The sequence below is a fragment of the Natator depressus genome, chromosome 2 (genome assembly GCF_965152275.1).
Source record: "Natator depressus isolate rNatDep1 chromosome 2, rNatDep2.hap1, whole genome shotgun sequence".
Taxonomy (NCBI): Eukaryota; Metazoa; Chordata; order Testudines; family Cheloniidae; genus Natator; species Natator depressus.
This window is the reverse complement of record NC_134235.1, coordinates 34,366,367-34,392,312: the sequence shown is the minus strand read 5'-3', so window position 1 is coordinate 34,392,312 and position 25,946 is coordinate 34,366,367. Positions and strand designations below refer to the sequence as shown.

The window sequence follows — 25,946 nt, the reverse complement described above, 5'->3', positions numbered from 1 at the left end:
GTGTCTCTCCAAGCTAAGAAGTATAATAATCTTCAGCAAGCATACCCTCATAAAGGTATGATTGGAACTGGCACTGAAATGTTGTGACAAAAATTGTACAAAAATTTATGAGGGATCTTCCATTGTACATGCTGTGACAGTCTATACTATTATGTTCACCACTTTTACAAGACTATGATACATTATGTACAAAGTATGCCTTGAAAAAGTCATAATCTGCTGCATATTATTGTCCTGGTAAAATGTGTGACAATATTCCATGTAAAGTTACAAGAGTCTACTGTATAACGTTGTTATAACATGCTCTGAGGTTAAGAAAAGTAGCTCCAAACCAGTTCCTCAGAGACAGACACACTGGCACCGACAGACAGGTATCAACAAAGTCGTGTGGGCCATGACTTAGTTAAGTGACCATTCTCCAGCAGAGGGAAGATGTGAACCATCACAGGGATGGTTCCGACCTCACATCTACAAGAGACTACTTGTCACCTGCACCACAGCTGGGGGTAATCCTCATTGAGGGAAGAGTAGAGTGGTATAAGAATAAGAGACAGTGGCCTCCAAATTACCGCTCTCTTGCCCCATTTCTACTCATGGCATCTACCACTCTTGAACGACAAATGAAGTATCATTGAACTGAGGGAAGAGTGGTCTTGGCTGGAAGGCTTTTCAGCCAGTACAGACTACTGTAAGCTTATGGTGAGAGAAACCGTTTTTGTTTTTAAATTCACTTAGCTTGCTATGTTAGGTATTAGCTTGTGTTTTACCCTTTCATTTTCTTTTGTAACCAGTCCTGACTTTTATGCATTATTTTCTGTAATCACTTAAAATCTACCTTTCTGTAGTTAATAAACTATCTTATTGTTTATCTTAACCAGTGTGTTTGGTTAAAGTGTGTGGGAAACTCCATCTGGAATAATAGGGCTGGTTCATATCATTTTCTTTTGATGAAATGATGGACTTTCTATCAGCTTGTACTGTTCAGAAGGGTATTGAGTATTTCTGCGAGACAAGGCTGGGACTGGGAGTTTGCTGGTGTCGCCTTGTATGTAATTCATGTAATGTTGGCAGATCATTCATGTAATATATCTGAGAGTGATTTTTGCCTGCTAGAAGCTGTGTGTGAACAGGCCAGAGTGGATGTTCTGACAGCAAAGCAGTGTAAAAGGAACTCCAGACTGAAGAACTGAGGGGACACAACTGTTCAACAGCGCAGATTGTATCCTGGGGAATGTCACACATGCCTTATGACTTAGGTTGCTGCAGGGTCGATAAGAATCTCTGTATCCCTAGCTCCTGTACCATATAGGAGTTGCCAGGGTATCATAGAATCATAGAATATCAGGGTTGGAAGGGACCTCAGGAGGTCGTCTAGTCCAACCCCCTGCTCAAAGCAGAACCAATCCCCAACTAAATCATCCCAGCCAGGGCTTTGTCAAGCCTGACCTCAAAAACCTCTAAAGTATACCTCTAAAGGGCAAGTGTACTCTGATTGCTTAGCCTATACTACAGTAATGAGATGTACAAAGGAAGCACGTAAATTAGTGGATTACAGTAGTTCATTTTAATGTTTTTACTAGTTTTTAATTGACCAAAGATGGAAATGCTTGTTTGTCCAATTTACTCCTCCATCTTTAAGTGTTGGATACACTTTTTCTTTTTATGCAAGGAAAATAAGAGGAAAAAGGATTAACTGAAAAAAAATGATTAATTGAGCAAAGTGCTGCCTGACTGAAGAATATATCATTGGTAAGTATGTTGAGGGTTTGTGCTTGTGTGTGTGTAGTCACAGAATCATAGAAACATATAGCTGAAAGGGACCTCGAGGGCAGGTAGTCCTAGCCCCCCTGTGCTGAGGCAGGACCAAATAGACCTAGACCATCGCTGACAGATATTTGTCTAACCTCTTCTTAAAAACCTCCAGTGATGAGGATTCCACAACCTCCCATAAAAGCTTATTCCAGTGCTTGATTATTCTTATAGTTAGAAAGTTTTTCCTAATATCTAACTTAAATCTCCCTTGCTGCAGATTAAATCTGTTACCTCTTGTCCTACCTTCAGTGGACATGGAGAACAACTGATCACAACTGATCATGGAAAACAACATCCTCTTCATAACAGCCCTTACCATATTTTAAGACTATCAGGTCCCCCCTCAGTCTTCTTTTCTCAAGACTAAACATGTCCAGTTTTTTTTAACCTTTCTTCATAGATTAGGTTTTCTAAACCTTTTATCTTTTTTTGTTGCTCTCCTCTGGACTCTCTCCAATTTGTCCACATATTTCTTAAAGTGTGGCACCAAGATTTGGATGCACCTGAGGCGTCACCAGTGCTGAGCAAAGCAGAACAATTACCTCCCATGTCTTATATACGACACTGCTGTTAATACACCTTAGAATAATATTAGCCTTTTTCACAACTGCATCATATTGTTGACACATATTCAATTTGTGATCCACTATAACACCCAGAGCCTTTTCCAGCAGTACTACCGCCTAGGCAGTTGTTCTTCATTTTGAAGTTGTGCATTTGTGCATTTTTTTCCTTCCTAAGTGAAGTACTTTGCACTTGTCTTTATTTAATTTCATCTTATTGATTTCATACCAGTTCTCTTATTTGTCAAGGTCATTTTAAACTCTAATCCTGTCCTGCAAAATGTTTGCAATCCCTACCAGCTTGGTGTCATCCACAAATGTTATAAGCATATTCTTCACTCCATTCTCCAGATCATTAGTGAAAACATTGAATAGTACCAGATCTAGGACTGACCCTTGCAAGATCCCACTAGATAGGCCCTCTCAGTTTGACAGCAAAACACTGATAACCACTCTTTGGGTATGTCTACACTACCCGCCAGATCGGCGGGCAGTGATCAATCCAGCGGGGGTTGATTTATCGCATCGCGTCTAGTCTAGTCTATTGCTCTCCTGTCGACTCCTGTACTCCACCACTGCGAGATGCGCAAGCAAAGTCGACGGGGGAGTGGCAGCAGTCGACTCACCGTAGTGAAGACACCGCAGTGAGCAGATCTAAGTACATTGACTTTAGCTACGTTATTCACATAGCTGAAGTTGCGTAACTTAGATCCATCCTCGCCCCCCCCCAGTGTAGACCAGGGCTTTGAGTATGATCTTTTGACCAGTTGTAGTTTCGTCTAGACCACATTTCCCTCGTTTGCTTATGAGAATATCTTGGGGCACTGTGGCATATGTGGTACTGTGTCATGTGTGTGTGTATGTGCGTAGAGTCATATAGATGTGTGTGGTGTGTGTACGTATCTATTCTACTTGTAAGCCATTAACCAGAAATAAACAGTATCAAAAAGCCAACGTGCAGAATTAATAGACTTTATTCCTTAGAAGCAAAAGACCTGAATAATCATGGTACCTCATTACCTTTTTCTCAGCAACACAGAGCCTCTACAAAGTCTGACATTCTTGCAAGGCTATTCTACTTCTGAACCTGGCTCAAGAAAACGGAGGGGTTCTATCTTAATACAGACAATGTATTACATGCAGAAATTAAACCAAGCAATGGGTGGTGGATGGAGGGGGTGAATAGATAATGATAAAAAAAAAGTAAACTAGCAGTGGTTACGTTTTCTATAGTAGACATAATTGATATGTTTGTTGTCTGTGATTCACACATTATTTTAAGTTTCTGTGGGTGAATTTTATTACAAAATATTCTGCATTTTTAAATACCATTTAATTATGGTTTGTTTCCTTCGGGATTATATCACCATGGGATTTTAATTTGGTATATAGCCTAAAGGGCAGCATATTTTCAATTATGAAATATTTCCTCCAGAAACAAAAACGGTTCAATGATTTATTGCAGGATCTTATTATAAGGTGCCTCATACAAGTGAAATCTGAAATGCAATTGGCTTAACAGTATAGTATAGGCAGCACTAAAATACATGTGAACTGAGCATATGTGCCTTTTGCACAAAAATTATATTTATATACTTTCATCCTTTGCATAATACTTCAATTATTATATCTTGAAAAACTAACTTGGAAAGCTGAGAGCTATGAAACATTTACATTATTATCTCTTCAAAAAGTTCATTTTTGGACAAGTATCATTTGGATAGGGATTAACTTAATCAGAGATTTTGAATCTTCTTTACTTTAATTTTTAATCTCTTTTTAAAAATATGTCTGAATCTTAAAAAGGCCTAAACCTGTAGTCACAAAGCACTGCTTCAAAAAAAGGGAAAAAAAAGAAAAAAGAAAAAAGAAAGTTTTTAAAGCAGACACCAGCTGTAAGAGAGATAGTGCAAGCAGCAGATTTGTGACAGAGTGGAGCATGAAACCCATCAGCTGATGAGTGAAAATCCCTGGTTTCTAATTAATCGAGGTACACAGGCCAAGGGATGAAGAGGATCAGGGAAATGAAATCAGGAAAAAGATACCATCAGTCATTTCTGCGGCCCATTGTCATACTTCAGAATCTGCTGTAATGAATCACTCAGGCATTCCACAGATACATTCAAATGGTGAAGAAAATTCATTGTCCGGTGAAGAGTGTTTGATAAAAATCTTTCTTTTCCCCCCTCTTTGTCAGAAGCCTATGATCAGAAAAGGAAATCCAGACAGCACAACAGGTGTGCTTTTGCAAGCCTGGTGAAATCTGCAAATGAACTGAGGTACTAAAGAAATTTTTTGTACTAAAATTTCTCCAAAATAAAAAAAAGGTATCTTGTAATAGTAGACAGTGGTAAAATGTACTGAAAAAAGCTAAAGATTAAGGGGATGAAAGGTATAAACATTCTTCTGGTTGGGAAGATCCTGTCCCTATAAAATCTTCTTATATGAAAAATATGAGCAAATATTTTTGTAAAATATATTTGCAGAGTTTAACATTTCCAGACATGAATGTCTGCTTTGAAGAGATATTAATCCACAGGCTAGCTCTAATTTAAGAGAGCATTATACTGTACTTTCAAACTTGACTGGAAAAAAAATTACTTACCTAAAAGAGAGCAGTTTTGTTTCCTGCTCAGATTTCCTGGTGTTTTTCACACAAAACAAGGGAAGTACATACCCCTGAGTATTGGGTTTCTATATGCATTTCTCTCTATAAATTCTATTTAAAGGTCCCAGAATTCAGGACTGAATTTTACTGAAATTCTTTAAGGATTTTATACTGTCTTTGTTTTAGACAATATTGAGACCATTTTCCCTAGTACTGAATGTGAACTTTGCCTGTGGCTCAACTTTTTGACCCTGAACAATTCCTTTAGGCAGTTCAAAGTAGTGTGTGCCATTAGGTGACACCAGGAGATAATTGTTTTTAAATAATCAGGTGCTGTACTGAGACATATAAGGATGGCTGATTCATTTTAAATTTAATTACCATAATATAGGTTTTCACTGTCTATAATATCAATCACTAAGACACTTTATAGTTGATAATATTAAAATGGCAACAATAATGAGAATTCTACTTCATGATGAAAATAATTTTAATCATGGATAGATTACAAATCCATTTACTGTTACGGTTACTGAGAATTCTATTATCTAACTCCTATTGTGAAAGATGTTAAAACTTGTTTTCAGGAAATGTAAAAGATTACAGAGGTATACTGTCCATGTAAAGTTACAAGCACAACACAGTGACCAAGAACCTGTCTAACAACTGGAACTGTGAAATATGAGGCTTATAAGATTCTTATTGTCTCTGCATGAATAAGTATCGTCTTGTGCACATCCAGTTACAGGATCAATGCCTTAAATTGTAAGTTATTTGGGACTTGGACAATGGCTTTTTATGTGGTTGTACTGTATCTAGCAGTCAGACTACGAGACTGATTGGAAACTCTGGGTGCCGCCTGAGAAGAAGTGTTAATAGTTATTTAAGAGGGAGTGTGGTATAGTGGCTAGGAAATGAGGCTGATACTCAGTAGAGCTGAGTTCTATTCCTGGCTGTACCAGTGACTTCAGACACATCACAGGATGACTATGAGCTGCCACTGTGATGTGGCCATGGAAAAAGGCTAATGCAATCCTAGGATGCATTGGGTGAGGTATTTCTGATAGAGAAATGTTATTACCATTATACAGGGCACTAGTGAGACCTCATCTGGAATACTGTATGCTGTTCTGGTCTCCCATGTTTAAGAAAGTTGAATTCAAACTGGAACAGATGTAGAGAAGGGCTAGGATGATCAGAGGAATGGAGAACCTACCTTATGAGAGGAGACTTAAGAAGTTTGGCTTGTTTAACCTAACCAAACAAAGGCTGAGGGGAATATGGTTGCTCTTGGTTAATATATTAGAGGGATAAATCCCAGGGAGGGAGAGGAGTTATTTAAGTTAAGGGCCAGTGCTGGCACAAGAACAAATGGCTATAAACTGTCCATCAATAATTTAGGCTTGAAATTAGACAAAGGTTTCTAACCTTCAGAGGAGTGAAGTTCTGGAACAGCCTTCTAAGAGGAGCAGTGGGGACAAAAACATAACTGGCTTCAAGACTGAGCTGGATAAGTTTATGGAGGGGTTGGTATGATGAGATTGCCTACAATGGCATTTAGCCCATCTGTGACTACTAATAGCAAATATATCTAACAGCCAGAGACAGGACACTAGATGGGGAGGGCTCTAAGTTATTACAGAGAATTCTTTCCCAGGTGTCTTGCTAGTGGGTCTCCCCAACATGCTCAGCCTCTAACTGATCACCATATTTGGGACTGGGAAGGAATTTTCTCCCCAGATCAGATGGGCAGAGACCTGGGGGGTTTTCGCCTTCCTCTGCAGCATGGGGCTTGTTTTAATTACAGTAAATGGGGATTTGCTGTAACTTGAAGTCTTTAAATCATGATTTGAGGACTTCAGTATCTCAGCCAGAGGTTATGGGTCTACTACAGGAGTGGGCGGATGAGGTTCTGTGGCCTGCAATGTGCAGGAGGTCAGAGTAGATGATCATAATGGTCCGTTTTGACCTTAAAGTCTATGAGTTCACCTCTCTGTGCCTCTGCTTCCCTACCTACCCTTTGACTCTTAAGACTGTAAGCAAACAATTAGTCATATTATTTGTTTATAATTCCTGGCACAATGGGTCCCCTATCTTGGTTGGGTCTTTAGGCACTACTGTAATATAAATAATAGTAATAATAGATTGGTAATGGGATATGAAACCTTTCACCTCTACATCCATGATCTGGATCTGGCCCAGGTTTAATAGTGTCCAACAATCATTGCGATTTAGTGGCCTGACTGAATGAGTTGAAGGTCTCAATCCACTTTCTAGACAATTTGAAACAAAACAAAAACCACACACACCACACATGGTCCCAACTGGCATCTTTGCTGGCAGTGTCAAAAGGAAGGTCGCAGACAGAATGGGCATGGGAACTGATCAGCCTTCTCACCCTGGAGGTGGTCCTTCCAGGGCAGAGGTGGAGTAGCATGCACTGCTACTGTCCCTGTTCAGTGGATAAAGTACTTCAATATATAGGTGTCAGTCCATCACCTTTCATGAAATTCATTCCAATTTTAATAAAAACAAACAACAAACAAGCTGCTAAAGCAATTTATTATTAAGAGTTTTAGCAAGGGACTCCTCTTCTGCTACAACAAATAGCAGGATTTTTCATCATGCCAACTCATAGCTTGAAACAGAACATTATACATACACACACACACACATATTATAACTCTGTTGATATAATAGTATTAGTTAAGAGCTCAACGGCGTTATTCTGGATTTGCACAAATGTATCTGAGAGCAGAATTTTGGACAGTTTCTTGTCTCAAAAATATCTGTTTGGTCTATGCCTTTCTTTTCTTAAAGAAACTGATGAAAACTTAATACTGATTTGTCATGTATAACTGTGCAGTGGAATCAGATTTCTCTTTCCAGTTTCATCACTATTTCCAAATGGGGATTTTAAAAGATTGGAAAAAAATTAAAAACTTAGTAGAGAATCAGTTTTTATCATCAAAGTCAGCAGGAGCTCTCCTACTAGTGTGCAAACTGCGCCCCGCACTGGTCCCCTGCTTTGGAGGAACTCTATGAATAAATTAAATTTCTAGAGACTGCCAGCTTTGTAATCCTGGCCTACTGCTCTTGGAAAAACAGCTCTCCCTCCCTAGTTGCATAATTTTAGTCATTTTAGGGCTTCATTTTCTTTGTTTTATTTCTCTTACAGACCAATGAATCTGGGGGGAAGGCCAGGGCCTCAGAAACCCCAAGCTATGCCTCATGATCAGCAGTAGGTAAGAAATAGTTAGAAATAAAAGCAGCAAGATATATTTGTAATGCATTCTGCTTATGGAGCATCACTGTATAATATAGGTGTTTGCATCCTAACTGGCAAAGATAATATCAATACCATCAGTAAATTGGATAATACAAATGGAAGATCAATCTATTTTTGACAATAAATTAGATTTCTACTTTTTATTACAATGTCTTTGCATGCTTTTTGCAGAAATGTTGCTACTGAATCCTATTAAACAATCAAACTTTAATCTAAACAATGAAACCATCATATTTGTTTTTACTTTGGGTTTAAAAATGCATGAAAATGGAAAAAGAAAAAAAACTTGATAGGGACAAAGATCTTTATGGGCAAAAGTGAAAACATCGCTACCAACAAAACCTTCCTAGGCAACCTGTTTGGGAACTGGAAAGACCATTTGGAAAGATTTCATCAAAGTGATTTTCTGCAGATATCTCACAGGTGATCAGGATAAAGCCCCACAGCTTCAGATATTTATCATATATATGTTTCCTTGAATCATGATCAGGGTGAGGTTTGGGACTTATGGACACTGAGATAGGATGTCACCTGAGACGAAATGCCTCGTAGAGGCCAGTAGAGAGAGGCAGGGGAAGGGGGAGTAAGGGATAGTAGGAATGGACAGCTCTTGTTCCCAGCTCTAATATCCCAGTGCAATTATTTTGTGGCCATCCACTCCTTGCCTGCGCAGGAGATAGGGCTATAAGTGTATGTTATTTTTTAATTACAAGGGGGTAGAAAAAAATCCTGATGATGGGCTAGAAGGTGCCATTGCATTGTTATTTTTTTCTCTCCCTTCGTTTGCTGATTATGTGAGCTGGGCTCCTTTGCTAGCCGATGATAAGCAGAATTTCCATGTTCTCTGCATAATTAATCCATCTCTGCCTCTCTTCATGCCAACTCGCCCGTTATCGCCGGCACATGCCTGAATTGCAAAAGAATCCGCTCTTCAATTGGAACTTATTGATATTCTAAGAAAAAAAAAAGAGAGAAGGGGAAAAAACTGAAAATCCTTAAGTTTAAGCCGCAGATTTTTAAATGGATTAATTTCGCTGCAATCGCAGCCATCTAAGGCGGGAAGGCAGGCAGAGCAAATTGAAAGCATCTCCATGTTTGCAGAATTGGGTCCAGAATGCTGAAATGTACTGGCACAGCTCTCTTTTAAAGTCAGAAAATTACCATTCATTTACATCACATGAAATACTTTTTTATGCTAGAAATATTCAAGAGACATTCTTTAAATGCCTGCTAATGCTTGATAACATTTCTAACTTTCAACATTTTGCTAGACTTTGATATGACATGATAGGAATGCCTGCCAGTGAGGAATATTATATGTACTGGTAATCTCTTTTTATCACATATTTAGATTATATCATCCTCCTCTTAACCATCCTGAAGTAGTCTTTAAACAATGTACTCAGTGTCATAGGCTCTTATTTAGTATACTCATGCAAGCCAAAGTTAGTAGGGTATATTTAGACTTTGTCTACAATGGAATTATTTTTAAGTGCCAATGTATGTTAAAAATATAAAAGTTTATCTTTTTACACTCTTCACACAGTTAACCCTGACTTCATAGGATTCACTTTACATTTAGAAATGTTGTGTCCATCTCATTTGTAACATATCGTTTTTGTTATTTTAATACCGTTTGTGTGGATCTTACTTACATTATGAGAGAACTCACCTATATTACATAGAAGTCTGGCATTACACTTTGTATATCAAGAGCTAGCGGAAAGGATGCTACCCACACCCTTCTCCCAAAATATTACCAGAACCTAAATATTCTGCTCTTTTTGCTTCTTTAATACAAAAGTCACATTCCTCATTTCCTTGGCCCCAGGAAGCAGCAGCATTCGGCAAGACTGAGAGATGTTTTTTTTTTAATGGCTCAGCTAAGCTACAATGTATCTAGCACTCCTTGTCCATATGCTAGAAATCAGCAATTTATGCTGTTGTAGAAGGTAATGTTGACATTCACAGTTAACAGAGGGGAGGAGAAGTTGCTACAATTGACATAGACTACAAATGGAAATTTAGCTGTTTTGAAATCTTTGTCATTATTAAACAGAACTGATCCATTTTAAACATACTATAAGAATGAACTGCAAAAACATGAGACACAGGCAGGTACATACCACAGCAAAAAATTGAAACAGCAAAACAATGATATTTGTGGAGACATCTGCTTCAGTTACAAAACAATGATTTTAATAACTGATGGGCCATCTCAGCATAAAATACCAGCATTTGTGAGAAAATCTGTGTAGCTAATAAGTAACTAAAATGTCAGTATTCTATGTTGTTTTCAGGCAATAAGCTGAACCACAGAGAAATGGCTCAGTCGCTATGGTAGTAATTTAAGAAAAACAGCAAAAGAGAACAAAGAATTTACAGTCTCTTTCAAATGACTGAGTATTATAAGGCGTTGTTAAACTTGCAGATATTAGTGCTTACATTACAATATTGACAGTACAGTTTTTACCAAATGGTGTTGTTTTAAAGATTTATTTTGGAGGGAATATTCTTATGTTCACATATAGTTATAATAGCTGCTTAGCTGAATACTTAAAACCAAATTAAAAAGAAATGAATTAAAAACTTGAAAATATAGATTTAGCAAATGCCTGTAAACTATGAATAAAACAATTTCAATTACTTTTTCCACATACATCTATCACCTAAATATGTAAATTAAAAGCTATAGTTTCAAAGAATTAATTTCCAGTTGTGTAACACTTCCTGAGAACAGAATTTAGCTTTATTTTTTCTACCAAATGTTGAAATACTAAATATAACACAGAGTGTATCTGAAGTGCATATAACTACAGAACTCCCTCATCTAGGCTGAAATCCTGGCTCCACTGAAGTCAATGGCAAAACTGACATTGACTCCAATATGGCCAGGATTTACCTATAAAATAGATATAGGACTTAATCTAGTTCGCACTAACGTCATTGTCTGAACTCTCATTTACTTCTCTGGAAGTAGGATTATTTTCATAAAAAGCTGAATTGTAAACTTAAAGCATTTGCATTATTATATACATATATAAAAGTATTAGACACTCAAAACATGTTATATTTATTAAACAATAGAAATAAAGCACAGATAATAATTAATTACAATTTACTTATTATCATGCTGGTTATAGTGTGAAATATTTCTTTTGTGTATTTTCATTCTGTTGTTAAAACTTAAAAATGTAATAACATGCCATATTAGGAATTATTAAAATAGTTGTAGACCTGTAAATATTCAATCAATATTTTACATATGAGGGTACTAGTAAAGAAGGCTGCAGTTTAGTATCATGCAAATAGGACTTGTCACACAGAAAAACTAAGGAATTCTTCCATTGCTGAAGAAAGGAAAATTCTTCCAATAATACTGCTGTTCATGTTTGGTATACACCAGTTGAAGGTAGTGTAAGGAGATAGTATAATTGACAAGAATGGCCCAGAGACCACAACTTTATTGAACGGCCTGGTGAAAATGAAGACTGTTTCTTGGAGCAATCAGTGGCTGCAGCTGATCTCCGAACCATAGGCTGCCAATTGTTCTAAATGATAAACTGAAGACTTCTAGGTTTCCTTCTGGCCTGTATTCATATTGATCTGATCATGCAGTTTCCCAAGAGGTGGCCAGTGGTCTTCAACCATAAGCCACCAAATGCTCCTCCCCAGTACAGAAGCCTAAAGCAGACACAAACTAAATGCTTGAAATCTACCAGTCTAGAATTCACTGTCTTGAGTGAACACAATCCCAAAATACCTAACTGGGAGACAAAGACTGCCTTAATTTAATTGCCAGTTGGTTTGCAGATATTCCCTGCAAGAAGTATCTTGAAAATTTCCAATAAATAAAATAACATCATAACTGCAATATCAACTTAAAGAATGATAAAGAAAGGAAAACACATTACATTAGTAAAAACAAACATATATCAAGTAACACAAGAAATTCATGTAGTTCACATAACCAACCACAATAAATGATCATTCGGCTCCAGCAGGCAGGAGAGTAGGTGCTATAGAAGGAAAGGAGAGCCAAAAGGGCCTCTTCTGTAGCATCCCTTAAGAGGGGAGATCCTCCCAGCTCCATCAGGCAGTCTTAGGGCCCAGAGGGCAACCAATCGGATGGCTGAACACAAAATTGAGCTAGGATTAGTTTATGGATGTGTGGGCACCTAGAGTTCTCTCTGGGCAGTGACAACAAGAGCAAGATGGCCTTGCTGCCTTGAAATAGGGGAGCAGCCTGGCGGGATGGAATATTATCATCTATTTTATTTTCAATCTGATTTGCATCCCTATTTTATTACTTACGCAAAAACGAGTCTCTCAAAATGTACCCCGTAAGCTACTTATGAGTACCCCTAATACTTATGGTGAGCTACTCTGAACATAATAAAACAATATTTTTGCCAACAGTTACCACACATCTGTATGTGAAGTAACACAAATTTTCCCTAAATGCAGAATGAAAAATAAATTACAGATACTAGAGTGTGGTCAATGTGACTTTTTTTAATGGTTAACATTGTATCTCACAATTATAGATCCCAGAAGCTTTCTTCCCTTTTTTCAACCTGCAGTGAGAAGCAATAAAGTGTGTCTAATTCTAAATTCCTTAGTTCTACCAAAGATAGCATATATAGTCTCTAAAGGACATTCAATGAATGCCAGAATCTCTCTTAAGGAGAAGGAGGAGATGAGCAGTAAAATGTTGAATTGACTTGGAAGGTACAACTGGTTTTCAGAACAAAAACTGGTACAAAACTACAAAGGCCTTGCCCACACTGGGAATAAACTAGACCTTTCAGTGGTAGAAATTATAGTATGGACATGTAGGCATTTTTACCACTGTGTCAGCTAATCCTACACACTAGTTGAGCTGAACTGCTGCAGGAAAATACTTACAAATTTTCCCAGTTTAAATACATCCACAAATGTGTTTTGTTTTGTTTTGGTTTTTTGCATGAAAAAAACACAAACTCACACAATCTTTTGCAAATTTTTGTGTGCAGAGATGAAATGCATGATTTATTAGAACCAAAAAAGCTGTCTGCTTTATGTATTCTCCTCAAAATTCTAGTATTTGTTGAGAGCCAAATACAACAAAATAAGAAGCCACAATCCTTGACCTAAGGAACAATATAACTTGGCCATGAAAGAACAATTGAAAAATGTAAAATACATTAGCTGATGATAGAAGATTGAAGTGCATAAACGTGTAGTACTGGTTGAGGTGCTTTCCAGAGGATTATTTCAAGGAGGGGCTTGAAGATAGAGTGGGAGGTTGCTTAGCACACAAGAAGAGGGAGACCTTTCCAACTTTAAGGGGCAGCATGGAAGAAGACACCAAGTTGACACAGATATCAAGAATGATTGTGTCAGGTTTCTACTACAGTGAGGAAGGGAGATGGGCTCTGACAGGGTCACTGACTCTTTTGTATAGATGAAACCGATGAACTGGTTATGGAGGGGTTCCTTGTAGATTCCACATTTGTGTCACTTTATTGTTTGTTTACACACATGTTTAAAAAATGAAGCAAAAACCACTAGAGGAAAACTTTCCATTCAGGATTTGCTGAGAGGCAGAACAAAGAGTAGAGAGAGAGAAGGCAGAGCCACAGACCACTGTGGAATTGCCAAAATTTGACAAATCACAATTGGTCTCTCTGCATAGCTGAGAGTGCAAGAGGAGCCCAAACTGCCTGAATCTGAGGCATCTAATGAGCAGAAACAAAGTAATTTCAAAATATTAACACAGGAAAATCAAATTCTCCAGAGCTACTCAGAGCATTTCCTCCGGGTCATTGTAGCTCAAAACAAAAGTAAAGCTAAAGCCTACTCAGAATTGAACATATTTTTTATTTTTCCATTTGAAACACGGGATTATTTCCTGCAGGCATTTGGAAGGAGAGTGTACGCAGGACCTTGGTTGCCAGTAAAAATTCCAATTTTGGAAGCCATCATCAGTCAGCATGAAAATGGGTCCAGTTCTATGGAAATTAGCTCATTACTATTATTTTCTTGCTGGCAACTGCACAATTTGTGCTTTTTGAATTTTGAAAAGCAGGACATGAATTGCAAAGAAAAAAATTAGTTAAACTGTTAAACAGTCAGTTGTTAATTACTGAGGAATCCAAACCTATGTCTGGAATAACATACTCAGACATCCAGCTGAACCTCGGGCCATATGCGATCCTAGATCCCCATGTGTGGCTCCAGCTCCTGTCAAACACAGCACTGAGTAAAAAATTTAGCATACAAAAATATTAGCCGTTGATATGTTGATACTCTAATGATCATAATTAATAGCTGAAATCTATCAGCATCACAGTAAACAGTGACTGCTGTAGAAAACAAGTTAAATATTCACTCTGAATTGTGATCATGTTTCATTCTCTTCACTTTGTTTTATATAGGATTGACCAGTAACTACATTACTGTTTCTTTAACAGGGTGCTTACTTATGGAGATCTCGCTTGTTACCTCATCAAAATACAGTATTTTTCAGCTGCAGTATATCGAATGTTTAATGGTTTAATTAAATAAATGAAGGTTATGCTCTCATTCTGATTGATCCCGAGGTGTGATACTTAGTGGAATAAAACATAAAGACGAATCAGATACAATGTAGTAAATTTTAACTGCGTGATTCCAAGAATAATAATACTGCTAAAAATATTATTCCCTCAAGAGCAAGAAGTCATTTACCTTTAGCTCTAGCTTTCAGCTTGGTCCTACATAAGCATTCAGTTATAATTTATTATAATGGTATTCTTTACTTATATTTTTCAAACACAGATCATCTAGATTAAAAAGTATACACTTGTTTAACTAAATCACATTTATTTTACACTATATTCTTGTAACCTAAATTAAAAAAAAAAACAGAAAGGCAAGTTGCCATGATGCTCAAGGCAACATCTTTGATGAAAGGGTTATTGTGGTTCGATAGGGTACAATGAAATGACAGGTATGAGTGGCAATTTATCATGCTCACCCTTAAAAATTCAGTATATGCTTATGTGAGCATATTTGCAAACATATTTAATGTTTAAGCAACTCACCTTTGCGACTGTTAGCTAACCTAACAAAACTATACCTAAACTCTAAGATTGAATTAGTTATGTGATTTTTCACATTTGTGTGATCTTTACATTACTAATCATATATTGAAACTATTGAACTGCAAACATGTTGCAGTAATACTGGGCCAGATTTTTAGAAAAGTTAGGTACCTAATTTGGGCTCTCATTTTCTCTGATTGCATGAGCCTAACTTGCAGCTACAAATGATTACATCTTAGATCAGCAATTTAGCTTGGGCCATAATTAAGTTCATGTAATAATTTAGCTAATGACTTTAGTCCTGCAAACAGCTCCATTCAGGTACAAGGGTTTGCCTATGCAGAGCTCTTTGCAGGATTGTGTTCTAAATTATGCAAGTATTTTGCATACTCAGTTGTGCACCTAACTTGTTTGAAAATGTGTCCAACATCGAATATAAATTGAGTTTTACCTGAGAAAGGACTGCAGGGTTGGGACCCAAAAATCCTGAGCAACTTTCATTAAGATTGTTTTTCTTTATGCCTTATATTTCCTTAAATCCTTATTTATGCAAACAACACACAGGTAGTGTACCCACATTTAAATAACAGAACAATAAACAGCTAAGGAATAATGCAGTTGGGCAAAGCAGAAATTCATGAGGCAGAAAATACTATACTGGCAAGCTTGCTGTTGTACACATTTTAAATTCCTCTAGTTTTATTGGAAAATAAAAAGTGCTTGATATACAAATACATTAAGCACTAGATTGTATGTGATTCAAGTACTTTGATTTATAAACAAATGCTTTATGATTTGGGCTGATAGTCATTATGCAACTAGTCAACATTGTATTTGAAAAATATGATGCTGAAAGAAAGATTAATATATTAGCTTTAAAAACAGATATTTACATGTTCACCTCCTGTGTTCATTAAAGTATATATTTTCATACAGAAAATAGTAATGAAAAATTCTGTTTAAAGCACAAATCCTAAGCAATTCATTTTCCATTTTAGCAGCAGAGTTTCAGTGATCACTGTGAGCTTTATTATTGCTTTATTTCCAGGAATTATTAGCTCTTTCTTAAATTGTTCTGTTGCAATTTTAAACATATGATATTTTATATTACAATATTAAATAGAAAGCTGAGAATTGCAAGATAGTTTACAAGTAGAACTAGTATTACACTTCTTGTAACATCTTTCCATTAAAATGTTAACAAGCTGGATTAATTGCTTCATGATAAATGGTCCTTTAAAAAACTTGTTATTTTCCATGCAGCATAACATAAATACCTTATAATATATCAGTATTAGTCTGTTTTGAAATATCTGTTTTCTCCCCAAAAGTATAGAGTAGATACACATGCTGCATTCTAATGCTCTATTTTATACCGTAATAGTTTCACAAATCAAGGAACTTTAAGGAACCAATACAAATGTATTTGCAGTTTGTATGGAAAAAAAACAAACCGATTCTGGGAGCCCAACACTTTTATAATAAACTCGTAGATTGTAAAATATATATACAAATCACATTATAGTAATAGCACACTATTTTGTCACTCAAATGCTATTTTGATGGGTACCAATAAAGAAACTTCGATTGAAATCCCTGAAATGACTGATCAAAATTTAAATATTATACAGATTTTCTAATTCTAGATGAAATTTGTACTGAAAGCGATGATAGTTAGCATGTATTAATTTTCAAAACTATATATTTGTATATAAAAATGAAAAGATGTAGTAGTATTGTGTGGTTTTGTATTCAGATAACCTCTTTATTATTAACAACTAATTGTGAATATTAATTAGATTATTCATCTGTTTCACATCTATCTACACATATCTTCAAAAAAAAAAGTATATTAACATCTGAGACTAAAAACCTGGCACAGAAATTATATTCAGCATGTTTTTGAAAATACATTTTACACTTAATATTTGTATAATTCAGTGAATATGTGAATTAAGTTATTTCTGCAGCAAATGTAATTAGGACATTATTCAGTTAGAATGGACTAAATTCAGTTAGACTGGACTAAATTCAGTAAGAAATAAGATTTTTGCAGCTGTTGGCTGCTAGTACTAGGAGGTTGTTGCCTCTTAGGACTCAAGCAAATCCTGATTCAGGAGACAAAAATGTCTTTTTACCTTGGACAGAAAATTATATTTTCAATTTTCTGCATCTATTTATGCAGATTGTCTAGATCTTTTGCATCCAAATGTCACCCCTATCTTGCATATGTGATGATGAAAATGGCCATCAGTTGATGACATCAGAAGGACTTCACTAAAACCCTGATCCCTCAAAAAGTACTTAAGCAAGGGCCTGATTCATGTTCTATTCTATATTGGCTCTTATACCACTCTCATCATCATAGTATCTAAGCTTTCAGTATTGTATTAAGCAACTTGACTGCACATATGTCTTATTTGTTCTCTCAACCCTCTCCACAGGGAGAAGCACATGCAGTGGAGTGTCTTGTTTTGATAGATTTTTTTAAAAAAAACTATACATGATACTATTTATTTATAGTAGAGACGGTCAAAGAAATGTGCCTTGCACTTGTAGCAGAAGGTGGTGATATCTGTGATGGTCCTTATTTCCTCTGGGAATTCATTCCACAGTCTCAAGTTTAAAACAAACAAAAGGAAGTATTGTTTCACACAACACAGAGTCAATCTGTGGAACTCCTTGCCAGAGGATGTTGGGAAGGCCAAGACTATAACAGGGTTAAAAAAAGAACTAGATACATTCATGGAGGATAGGTCCATCAATGGCTATTAGCCAGGATGGGCAGGGATGGTGTCCCTAGCCTCTGTTTGCCAGAAGCTGGGAAGCAATGGATCACTTGATGATTAGCTGTTCTGTTCATTCCCTCTGGGGCACCTGGCACTGGCCATTGTCGGAAGACCGGATACTGGTCTAGATGGATCTTTGGTCTGACCCAGTATGACTGTTCTTATGTTCAGGCTGGCTCTCAAGAAAGCACTGTCTCCCTTATTGTAGGGACTTCTGTTTGTGACAGAAAAGTATAGTTGTCAACCATGATCTTCGTCCTGGAGGTTTACATGGTCTTTTAGATATCCTGGGCCCAAGCCATGGGGTGCCTTGAAGTTAAAGACTGAGGCCTTAAAGCTGATTAGAAATCCTATGGTAAGCCAGCATAGAGTGGAGGACAGGTCTGATGTGCTCACAGTAGCCTGTGTTGTGAGGAGGCAACCTGCAACTTCTGTACTAGATGAGGTTTCTTAAACACTGAAAGTTTCAGGTCCAGGTATATTGCATTGCTATAGTTGAACCAAGAGGAGACAAGGGCATGAATAACTGAGGCCAGGTCATCATCTGCCAGGATGGGATAGAGTCTCCTAGCCAACCAGAGATGATAGAAAGCATTACTCATGAATGCTGCTGTGTGAGAGCTTAGCATCTGTGAGGAATCCACGAGTACTCCTAAACCATGGACTGAATTGACCAGTTGTGGGTGTGGACCTTAAGCTAAAGGAGATTGCACCGTGGCTGGAAACCCTTCAGAATGCTTTCCTGTGACCACCAGCATCACATCTGTCTCACTCAAATTCAGCTCCAGCCAGCTGTTCTTAAAAAATTCCATTTAAAACTCATTGAAGCCAATGAAAACATGCCCATTGACTTGGGGGGATTTTGGATCAGGCCTTATGTGCATAACTGTAAGCACATAAACAGTCTTATTGACTTCAGTGGTATTGCTCACGTGCTGGAAGTTATGCACATGCTTTGCGAGATAACTAAAGTCCGAACAATCAGCATCTTGCAAGATTGAGTCCTAAGTGCTATGCTAGATCGGAATCTAAGCATCCACTCAAGTCCATTAAAGGAGAGCTGGATTCTCTTGAACTGACCGCCCAAATTAGCTGTGGACATATTAAAGCAGTAAGAAGAATTATAAATGTACACCATGTAGAAAAAAGGTAGTTAATGCACCATTTGGTGATTTCCTGGAGGCATGCAGTTAGAAACACTGATCTGGAAGTTAAGTAATAGAACTTAGACCTTAATTTTAAGAAATATTTTAAAAGTAAAATGATACTTAAACAGAACCATGGAATAAAAATATCTTTTGATGGCACGTGGTTCATTTTTTGATCCTCCTGTACCAGGCTGGTGGAGTGTTAAGGCAGAGAAATTTAACCTTAATTCTCTATCCATGGCGCCTTCTCTAGGAAGTATCAGAAAAACAAAGATATTTTCAGAGTAACAGCCGTGTTAGTCTGTATTCGCAAAAAGAAAAGGAGTACTTGTGGCACCTTAGAGACTAACCAATTTATTTGAGCATAAGCTTTCGTGATAGCTGGTAATAGCAGGAGAGTGGGGTGGGAGGAGGTATTTTTTCATGCTTTTTGTGTGTAAATAATAATATCTTCTATACTTTCCACAGTATGCATTCGATGAAGTGAGCTGTAGCTCACGAAAGCTTATGCTCAAATAAATTGGTTAGTCTCTAAGGTGCCACAAGTACTCCTTTTCTTTTTAAAGATATTTTCATGGCCTGCATGAGTTTCCTACTGAATACCTTGGCCTAATACTGAACAGAAGCCATTTCCAATACCTTACATGGCAAATAAGACCATGCAGCATTTCTGCTTGATAAAGCTCTTGTTAAAATAGAAGTTGTCTCTGTTTGAGAAGTTGTCCTTCTTCTATGAGAGAACACTTAAATAGAACTCTTGGAAAAGACAGAAGTAAACAACAAAGTATATTTTATAGTATACAATATATCATAAACTATGGAATTTGTTAAAATAAATGCTATTTTGAATAATAAAACTTCTAAAATTTTGAAGCATTACATAATTTGCATCTTAGATTTATCATTAATAAATATATAAATCATAAATCATTTATTCATACAGTGTAATGTAGCAGTTTATTACCTACTCTGTGAATTTTGTAATCAGGGAATCCCCTGATGAAAAAATAGCACAATATTAATTACTAGCACCATCTGTGCTAAACAATAGGGAAAACAATATTTTAATACAATGACTTCATGCATGTCAGTTATCTTCAACATTAAACACTGCAGTTTTGTTGATGTAGTTTACCTGTCTACTCATTTAAATAACTGATGTTCTTACAAAGGTTAAAACTATGAATAAATGAATTACAATGATATATAAGGAAATATACTAATAGGTCCTACATGGATCAAGCTCATTCATCAATGATATGTGTATGCATAGATGTGTGTATACACACACACACACACACACACATTTACTGTGCCACCTGCCAGCTTTGTTCAGGGTTTCTGTCTTTCTGAAATTAAAAGCACTGTAATAATTGGATCCTCATAACAGAAATGTGAAAGCATTTGACTATTGGAGAGAGATCATGTGTGATATTCTTTGAGTGCTTGCACATGTCCGTTCCATTGTAGGTGTGTAAACATCTTGTGCATAGTTGTTGGAGAATTTTTTTCCCTCAGCTGTACCTGTCAGGGTGGTCCAAGCACCCTCTGTCACCACACGCCACCACATGCCGGTATTAGAGGTCAGAGCTGCTCCTGATCCCCTGCAGTTCCTTCTTACCACGAGCAACAGTTTTTGAAACAATTCCAGACTTCTTGCAGCAAGTGCTTCCCTCATTCTGTTCTGTATATATCCTGTTGTTGTTAGAAATTAGTTAGTTTTAGCTCGTTTTCAATGCTAGAATTTGGTTTAATGTCTTTTTTTTTTACTACTTTTTATTTTTTAGTACTAGGATTAGTACTGGAACAGTGCCACACTCCCTGGGGTTTCAGTCCAACCAGACTTGCGCTAACGCTCTGCCTGTTAGCAACCCACACCCAGGCTGCTGACAATGTTTGGGAGAACCCCACATTAGTAACAACCATCATATGTCTAAAGGATTCACACCCCGCTCAAAGAAAGACAAAGCAGGGAGGCCCAAGTGTTTACTTATGGAGGCAGCACTTTGCCATCCACAGGAGTCATCGCATGGAGAAAGCGCCCCAAGTACATCAGCTTAACTGCAGAGTGCCCCTCCAGAGATGTCTGTGGCTTCTCGGTCCCATTCACCAGTACAGAAGAAAAGTTTTAGGTCTTGCTCAGGTTTGGTATCTTGATCAAGTGTGTCAGTACCAAAGCCAAGTGCAGGCAGAGACTCTGCAAACCATTTGGGGGAGAGGTTCTCCCTGGAGCACACGTCACCTAGGAAGGGGGTATCGTTGCCTCTGAAACCTGTGCTAGGTCAGTTAAGGCTGTCCCCTGAAAGATCTTTGTGAAGCCATCAGATAGTGCCGCTCCCAATCACTCTGGAGGCACACATAGCTGCCAGGGACCTTCTTAGCCTCTCAGTACTGGTATCGCTGGCAGTACAAGAAGGTTACCAATGCCTGCAGATCCTACCTCACCACATCAAGAGTCTGTGGTACCATTACCTTCCAAGCATCCACAAAAGCTAGTGCAGTTGAGAGGCAACTTAACCATGGTATCCCTGATACAACCATCCCCTAGCTCGGGGTACCTCTCTCCACTCCCAACTGGTTCTGCCCCTTCATTGTCAGAAGTATCAGACACTTCTTCTTCAGACTTAGAGGTGAGGTCATCTGTATCCCATCTAGAACAGGGAACATACCCCCCATCAGTGTCTTGTGGACCATCCATCGCCACACAGCAACCTCAGCACCGGCCTCCTTCTAAGGATCAAGAATTAGGGCAAGGATGTGTCCCAGACCCATATCAGTTGGCTGTTCTGGAAATAGTGCAGCGTCCCCCCTCCAGCTAGGACTTCCCCTCAACAGCATCATTCACTGTCTTCAAGAGCGCTGTGAGGGTATCGGCACCAAGGGCATTATTCTCCAGTTCCCAATACCAGTGTTGGCACTGACCAGCCAGAAGTCACTCAGGCAGCTTCTTCACTGCAAGACATAGATCAGTCACCACCTCAAAAGTCTGTGGCATCCTCTTCCTCATCACCAGATAAGGCTGTTGAGCTGGAAGGTGATTCACCACTACCAGAGGACCACAGAGCTCACTGAGATCTTTTGAGAAGGGTGGCCTCTGTGCTCAACATTAAGGGAGAGGAGGTGTTTGAAAGGTCTCACAAGTTGGTGGACATTGTGGTATCGGTGGCCTCTGCCAGTGTGGCTCTGCCAATTAACGAAGACACTATGGAGCCAGTCAAAGCACTTTGGCAGACACCCCCCTCCTTGTCTTCCCCAAAAAAATGAGCTGAGAGGAGGTGTACTATGTCCCCTCTAAGGTATATGACCATTGTTACTCTCAACGTCCCCTGGATTCCCTTGTAGTGGCAGTTGCCAACGAGTGGGAGAGACAAGATGAAGGCAAAGATTCAAAGAGGTTGGATCTATTTGGTCGCAAACATTATTCCTCAGGAAGTCTGTAACTCAGGATTGCAAACCATCAGGGCAGGCCTGAGGCACTATGACTTTACTCTCTGGGAAAACGTTATAAAATTTAGAGAGAAGTTACCAGAGGCCTGTAGGCAGGAGTTTGCAGTAATGGTGAAAGAGGGGGTAAGCGGGTCATCAGCACTGCTCTCCAGGACAGTTAGTGCAGATGCAGATGCTTAAACCATGGCATCAGCTATTACTATGAGAAGGTGTTTGAGGTTTGAATCATCTGAGTTACAGTAGAGATCCAGCAGACCATTCCGGACCTCCCTTTTGAAGGTCCCTTATTTTCAGAAAAAATAGATGACAGACTCCATAGCCTAAAAGATTTCCGGGAAACACTAAAATCTCTTCAAATCTATAATCCGGTAAATGAAACCGTTTTGTCCACAGCAACCATACAGGCACCAAGTTTTTGCTCCCTGATTCCAAGATCCTCCCAGGGAAAGGGCAGGGGGGTTATAGGAGGTGTGCTCCACCATCCTCCTCTTCAGCATCAGTGAGCTCATCCCATCCAGCCGCCTCATTCAAACAGCCATTTTGATGGGTTGGTCCAGGGCAGTGTACCAGTTGTAGTTCCATCATTTCCCCAACTTTTGTTTACCAATCACTTATCCCACTTCCTAAGTGCTTGGGTCTGGTACCTTCGGATCAGTGGATCTTAAGCATGGTGGAACTGGGATATACCCTCCAGTTCATTTCAATCCCTCTTCTCCAGCCCCCCTTTCATGTCCCTCTTCACAAGATTGTCCTTCAACAGGTGGTCCAATCTCTTCTTCAGGCAGGGGCCATAGAGGAAGTCCCATTGTGCCTCAGGAGGAAAGACTTCTGTTCCTGTTACTTCCTCATTCCCAAGGCAAAAGGGGATCGCAGGCCTATTTTAGATCTAAGTGAGTTGAACAAATTCCTGAAGAAAATAAAATTCCTCATGGTTACCCTAGCTTCATTTATTCCCTTCCTGGAACAGGGGGACTGGTATGTTGTCCTCATCTTAAATGAAACTTACTTCCATGTCATAATACACCACAACCATTGGAAGTTTTTCAGATTCTTGGTGAATGGGTACCCTTGTCAGTGCACAGTTCTTCCATTCAGTCTTTCAGCTGCTCTTCGGGTGTTTGTGAAGTGCATGACAATGGTGGCAGCATATCTATGAAAATTAGGAGTCCATGTACTCCTGTACCTGGATGACCGGTTGATCAGAGGTTGGTCTGAGGCTCAAGTGTTATCCAGCATATCCACTGTCCTCACCATGTTCAACACACTGGGACTTCTAGTAAATTGAGTCAAATCAATCCTAAAACCAGTACAGAGAATAGAGTTCACTGGGACAGTCTTAAACTCCACAAAGGCTAAGGCCTTGGTACTGCAATGTAGGTTCAAAATATTATGAGACCTAGTGCTGCGGCTGAAAGCATACCCTGTCACCACAGCACGCAGCTCTCTCAATCTCCTGGTCCACATGGCACCTTGTATTAGTTCAGCACACCAGCTGTATCTCAGAAAACTGCAGACCTGGCTAGCTTCAGTGTATGCCCCAAGTCGTTATCATTTGGACAAAGTGGTTTGAGTGCCAGTGTCAGTTTTTATCATCTCTGGACTGGTGGATGGATTCTCTGAAAGTTTGCAAGGGGGTCCTGTTTGTTCCCCCTCTACCAACCCTCATTCTAGTCACAGATACATCATTCCAGGGTTGAGGAGCTCATGTGGGGTCCCTACACACTCAAGGTCTCTAGTCATCTCAAGACCTAAAGACTCATATAAATGTCAAGGAGCTAAAAGTGATATGTCTAGCCTGCTTGGCCTTCCTCCCCCACATAATAGGAAAGAATTTATTTTCTAACAGACAACTCTGCAGCTGTGTTATACATAAACATGCAGGGTGGAAGAGTTAAAAGCCCGAGTATGCAGTTTTCCACAGGCATAAGGTTTATTTTCACTCTCACCCAAACTTTCTCACTAAGGTAGTCTCTAATTTTCACGTTAACCAGGCAATCTATTTGCTGACTTTCTTTCTGAAACTTCATGCTGTTACAGATGACGAGAGAGACTGCATCCACTGGATGTGAGAAGGGCTCTAGCTTTCTATCTGGAGTGTACTACATCCTTTAGGTCTTCTACTCAGTTGTTTGTTGAGATTTCAGACACAGCTAAGAGCAGTCAAGTGTCTACTCAGAGGGTTTTATCCTGGATCTCCTCATTCTTTCGTTTTTGCTACCAGTCAACTAATATAGTTCCACCAGCTGGAGTACTGGTACATTCTACTAAAGTGCAGCAACATCAGCGGCTTTCTTGGCTCAAGTACCCATCATAGACATTTGTAAAGCAACAACTTGGTCATCTGTCCACACTTTTGCTTTTCATTAAGCCATTTCTCATCAGTCCAGGGATGATTCCAGTTTCTGATGGGTTGTCTTACAATTACTGTTCAGGTGGACTCCGAGCCCACCTCCACGTTTGTCTGCTTGTGAGTCACCTACAGTGGAATGGGAATGTGCAAGCACTTGAAGAAGAAAAAATGGTTACCTACTTTTCTGTAACTGTTGTTCTTTGAGATGTGTTGCACATGTCCATTCCACAACCATCAGAGTCTATCCAGTATGAAGGAACTGAGCAGGGTTGGGTGGTGGCTCTGGGCTCTTACACCAGCAAGCAGCGGCTCTTGGCAACAGAAGGCTCTCAGACCACCCCAACAGGTTCTTTGGAGGGAAAAAATTCTCTGAAAACTGTGCACAAGACACGCACACACCTACAATGGAAATTTACAAAAAATTAAAATGTTAAATAAGTTTGGTCCCAACACCGATCCCTGAGGAATTCCACCAGTAACCTGCCTCAGCCTGATAGTACACCTTTCCATATGACCTGTTGTAGTCTCCCTTTTAACCAGTCTTCCTTACCCACTAGTCTTCCTTATCTACCTTTCAATTCTCATATTAATCCCCATTTTCTCCAATTTAACTAATAATTTCCCATGTGGAGCTGTATCAAATGCCTTACTTAAATCCAGGTAGATTAAACCTACTGCATTTCCTTTGTCTAAAAAATCAGTTATCTACTCAAAGAAGGTGATCAGGCTGGTCTGGCAAAATCTACTTTTTGTAAAACCATGTTGTATTTGATTGCAATTATCTTTTACCTCTATGTCCTTAACTACTTTCTCTTTCAAAATTTATTCCAAGACTTTGCATAAAATTGAGGTCAAACTAACAGGCCTGTAGTT

The 25,946-nt window shown here is 38.5% G+C and overlaps 1 long non-coding RNA gene across 1 annotated transcript in view; it reads right to left on the bottom strand.

Annotated features, from left to right (window-relative positions):
• Positions 1 to 8,845: 8,845 nt before the first annotated feature.
• Positions 8,846 to 25,946, bottom strand: part of LOC141982164 (uncharacterized) — a 60,981-nt gene continuing 43,880 nt past the window's right edge. Inside the window, exon 3 of the long non-coding RNA XR_012637978.1 lies at positions 8,846 to 9,225. This is a non-coding gene — a long non-coding RNA (uncharacterized LOC141982164). The remainder of the gene's footprint in view (positions 9,226 to 25,946) is intronic.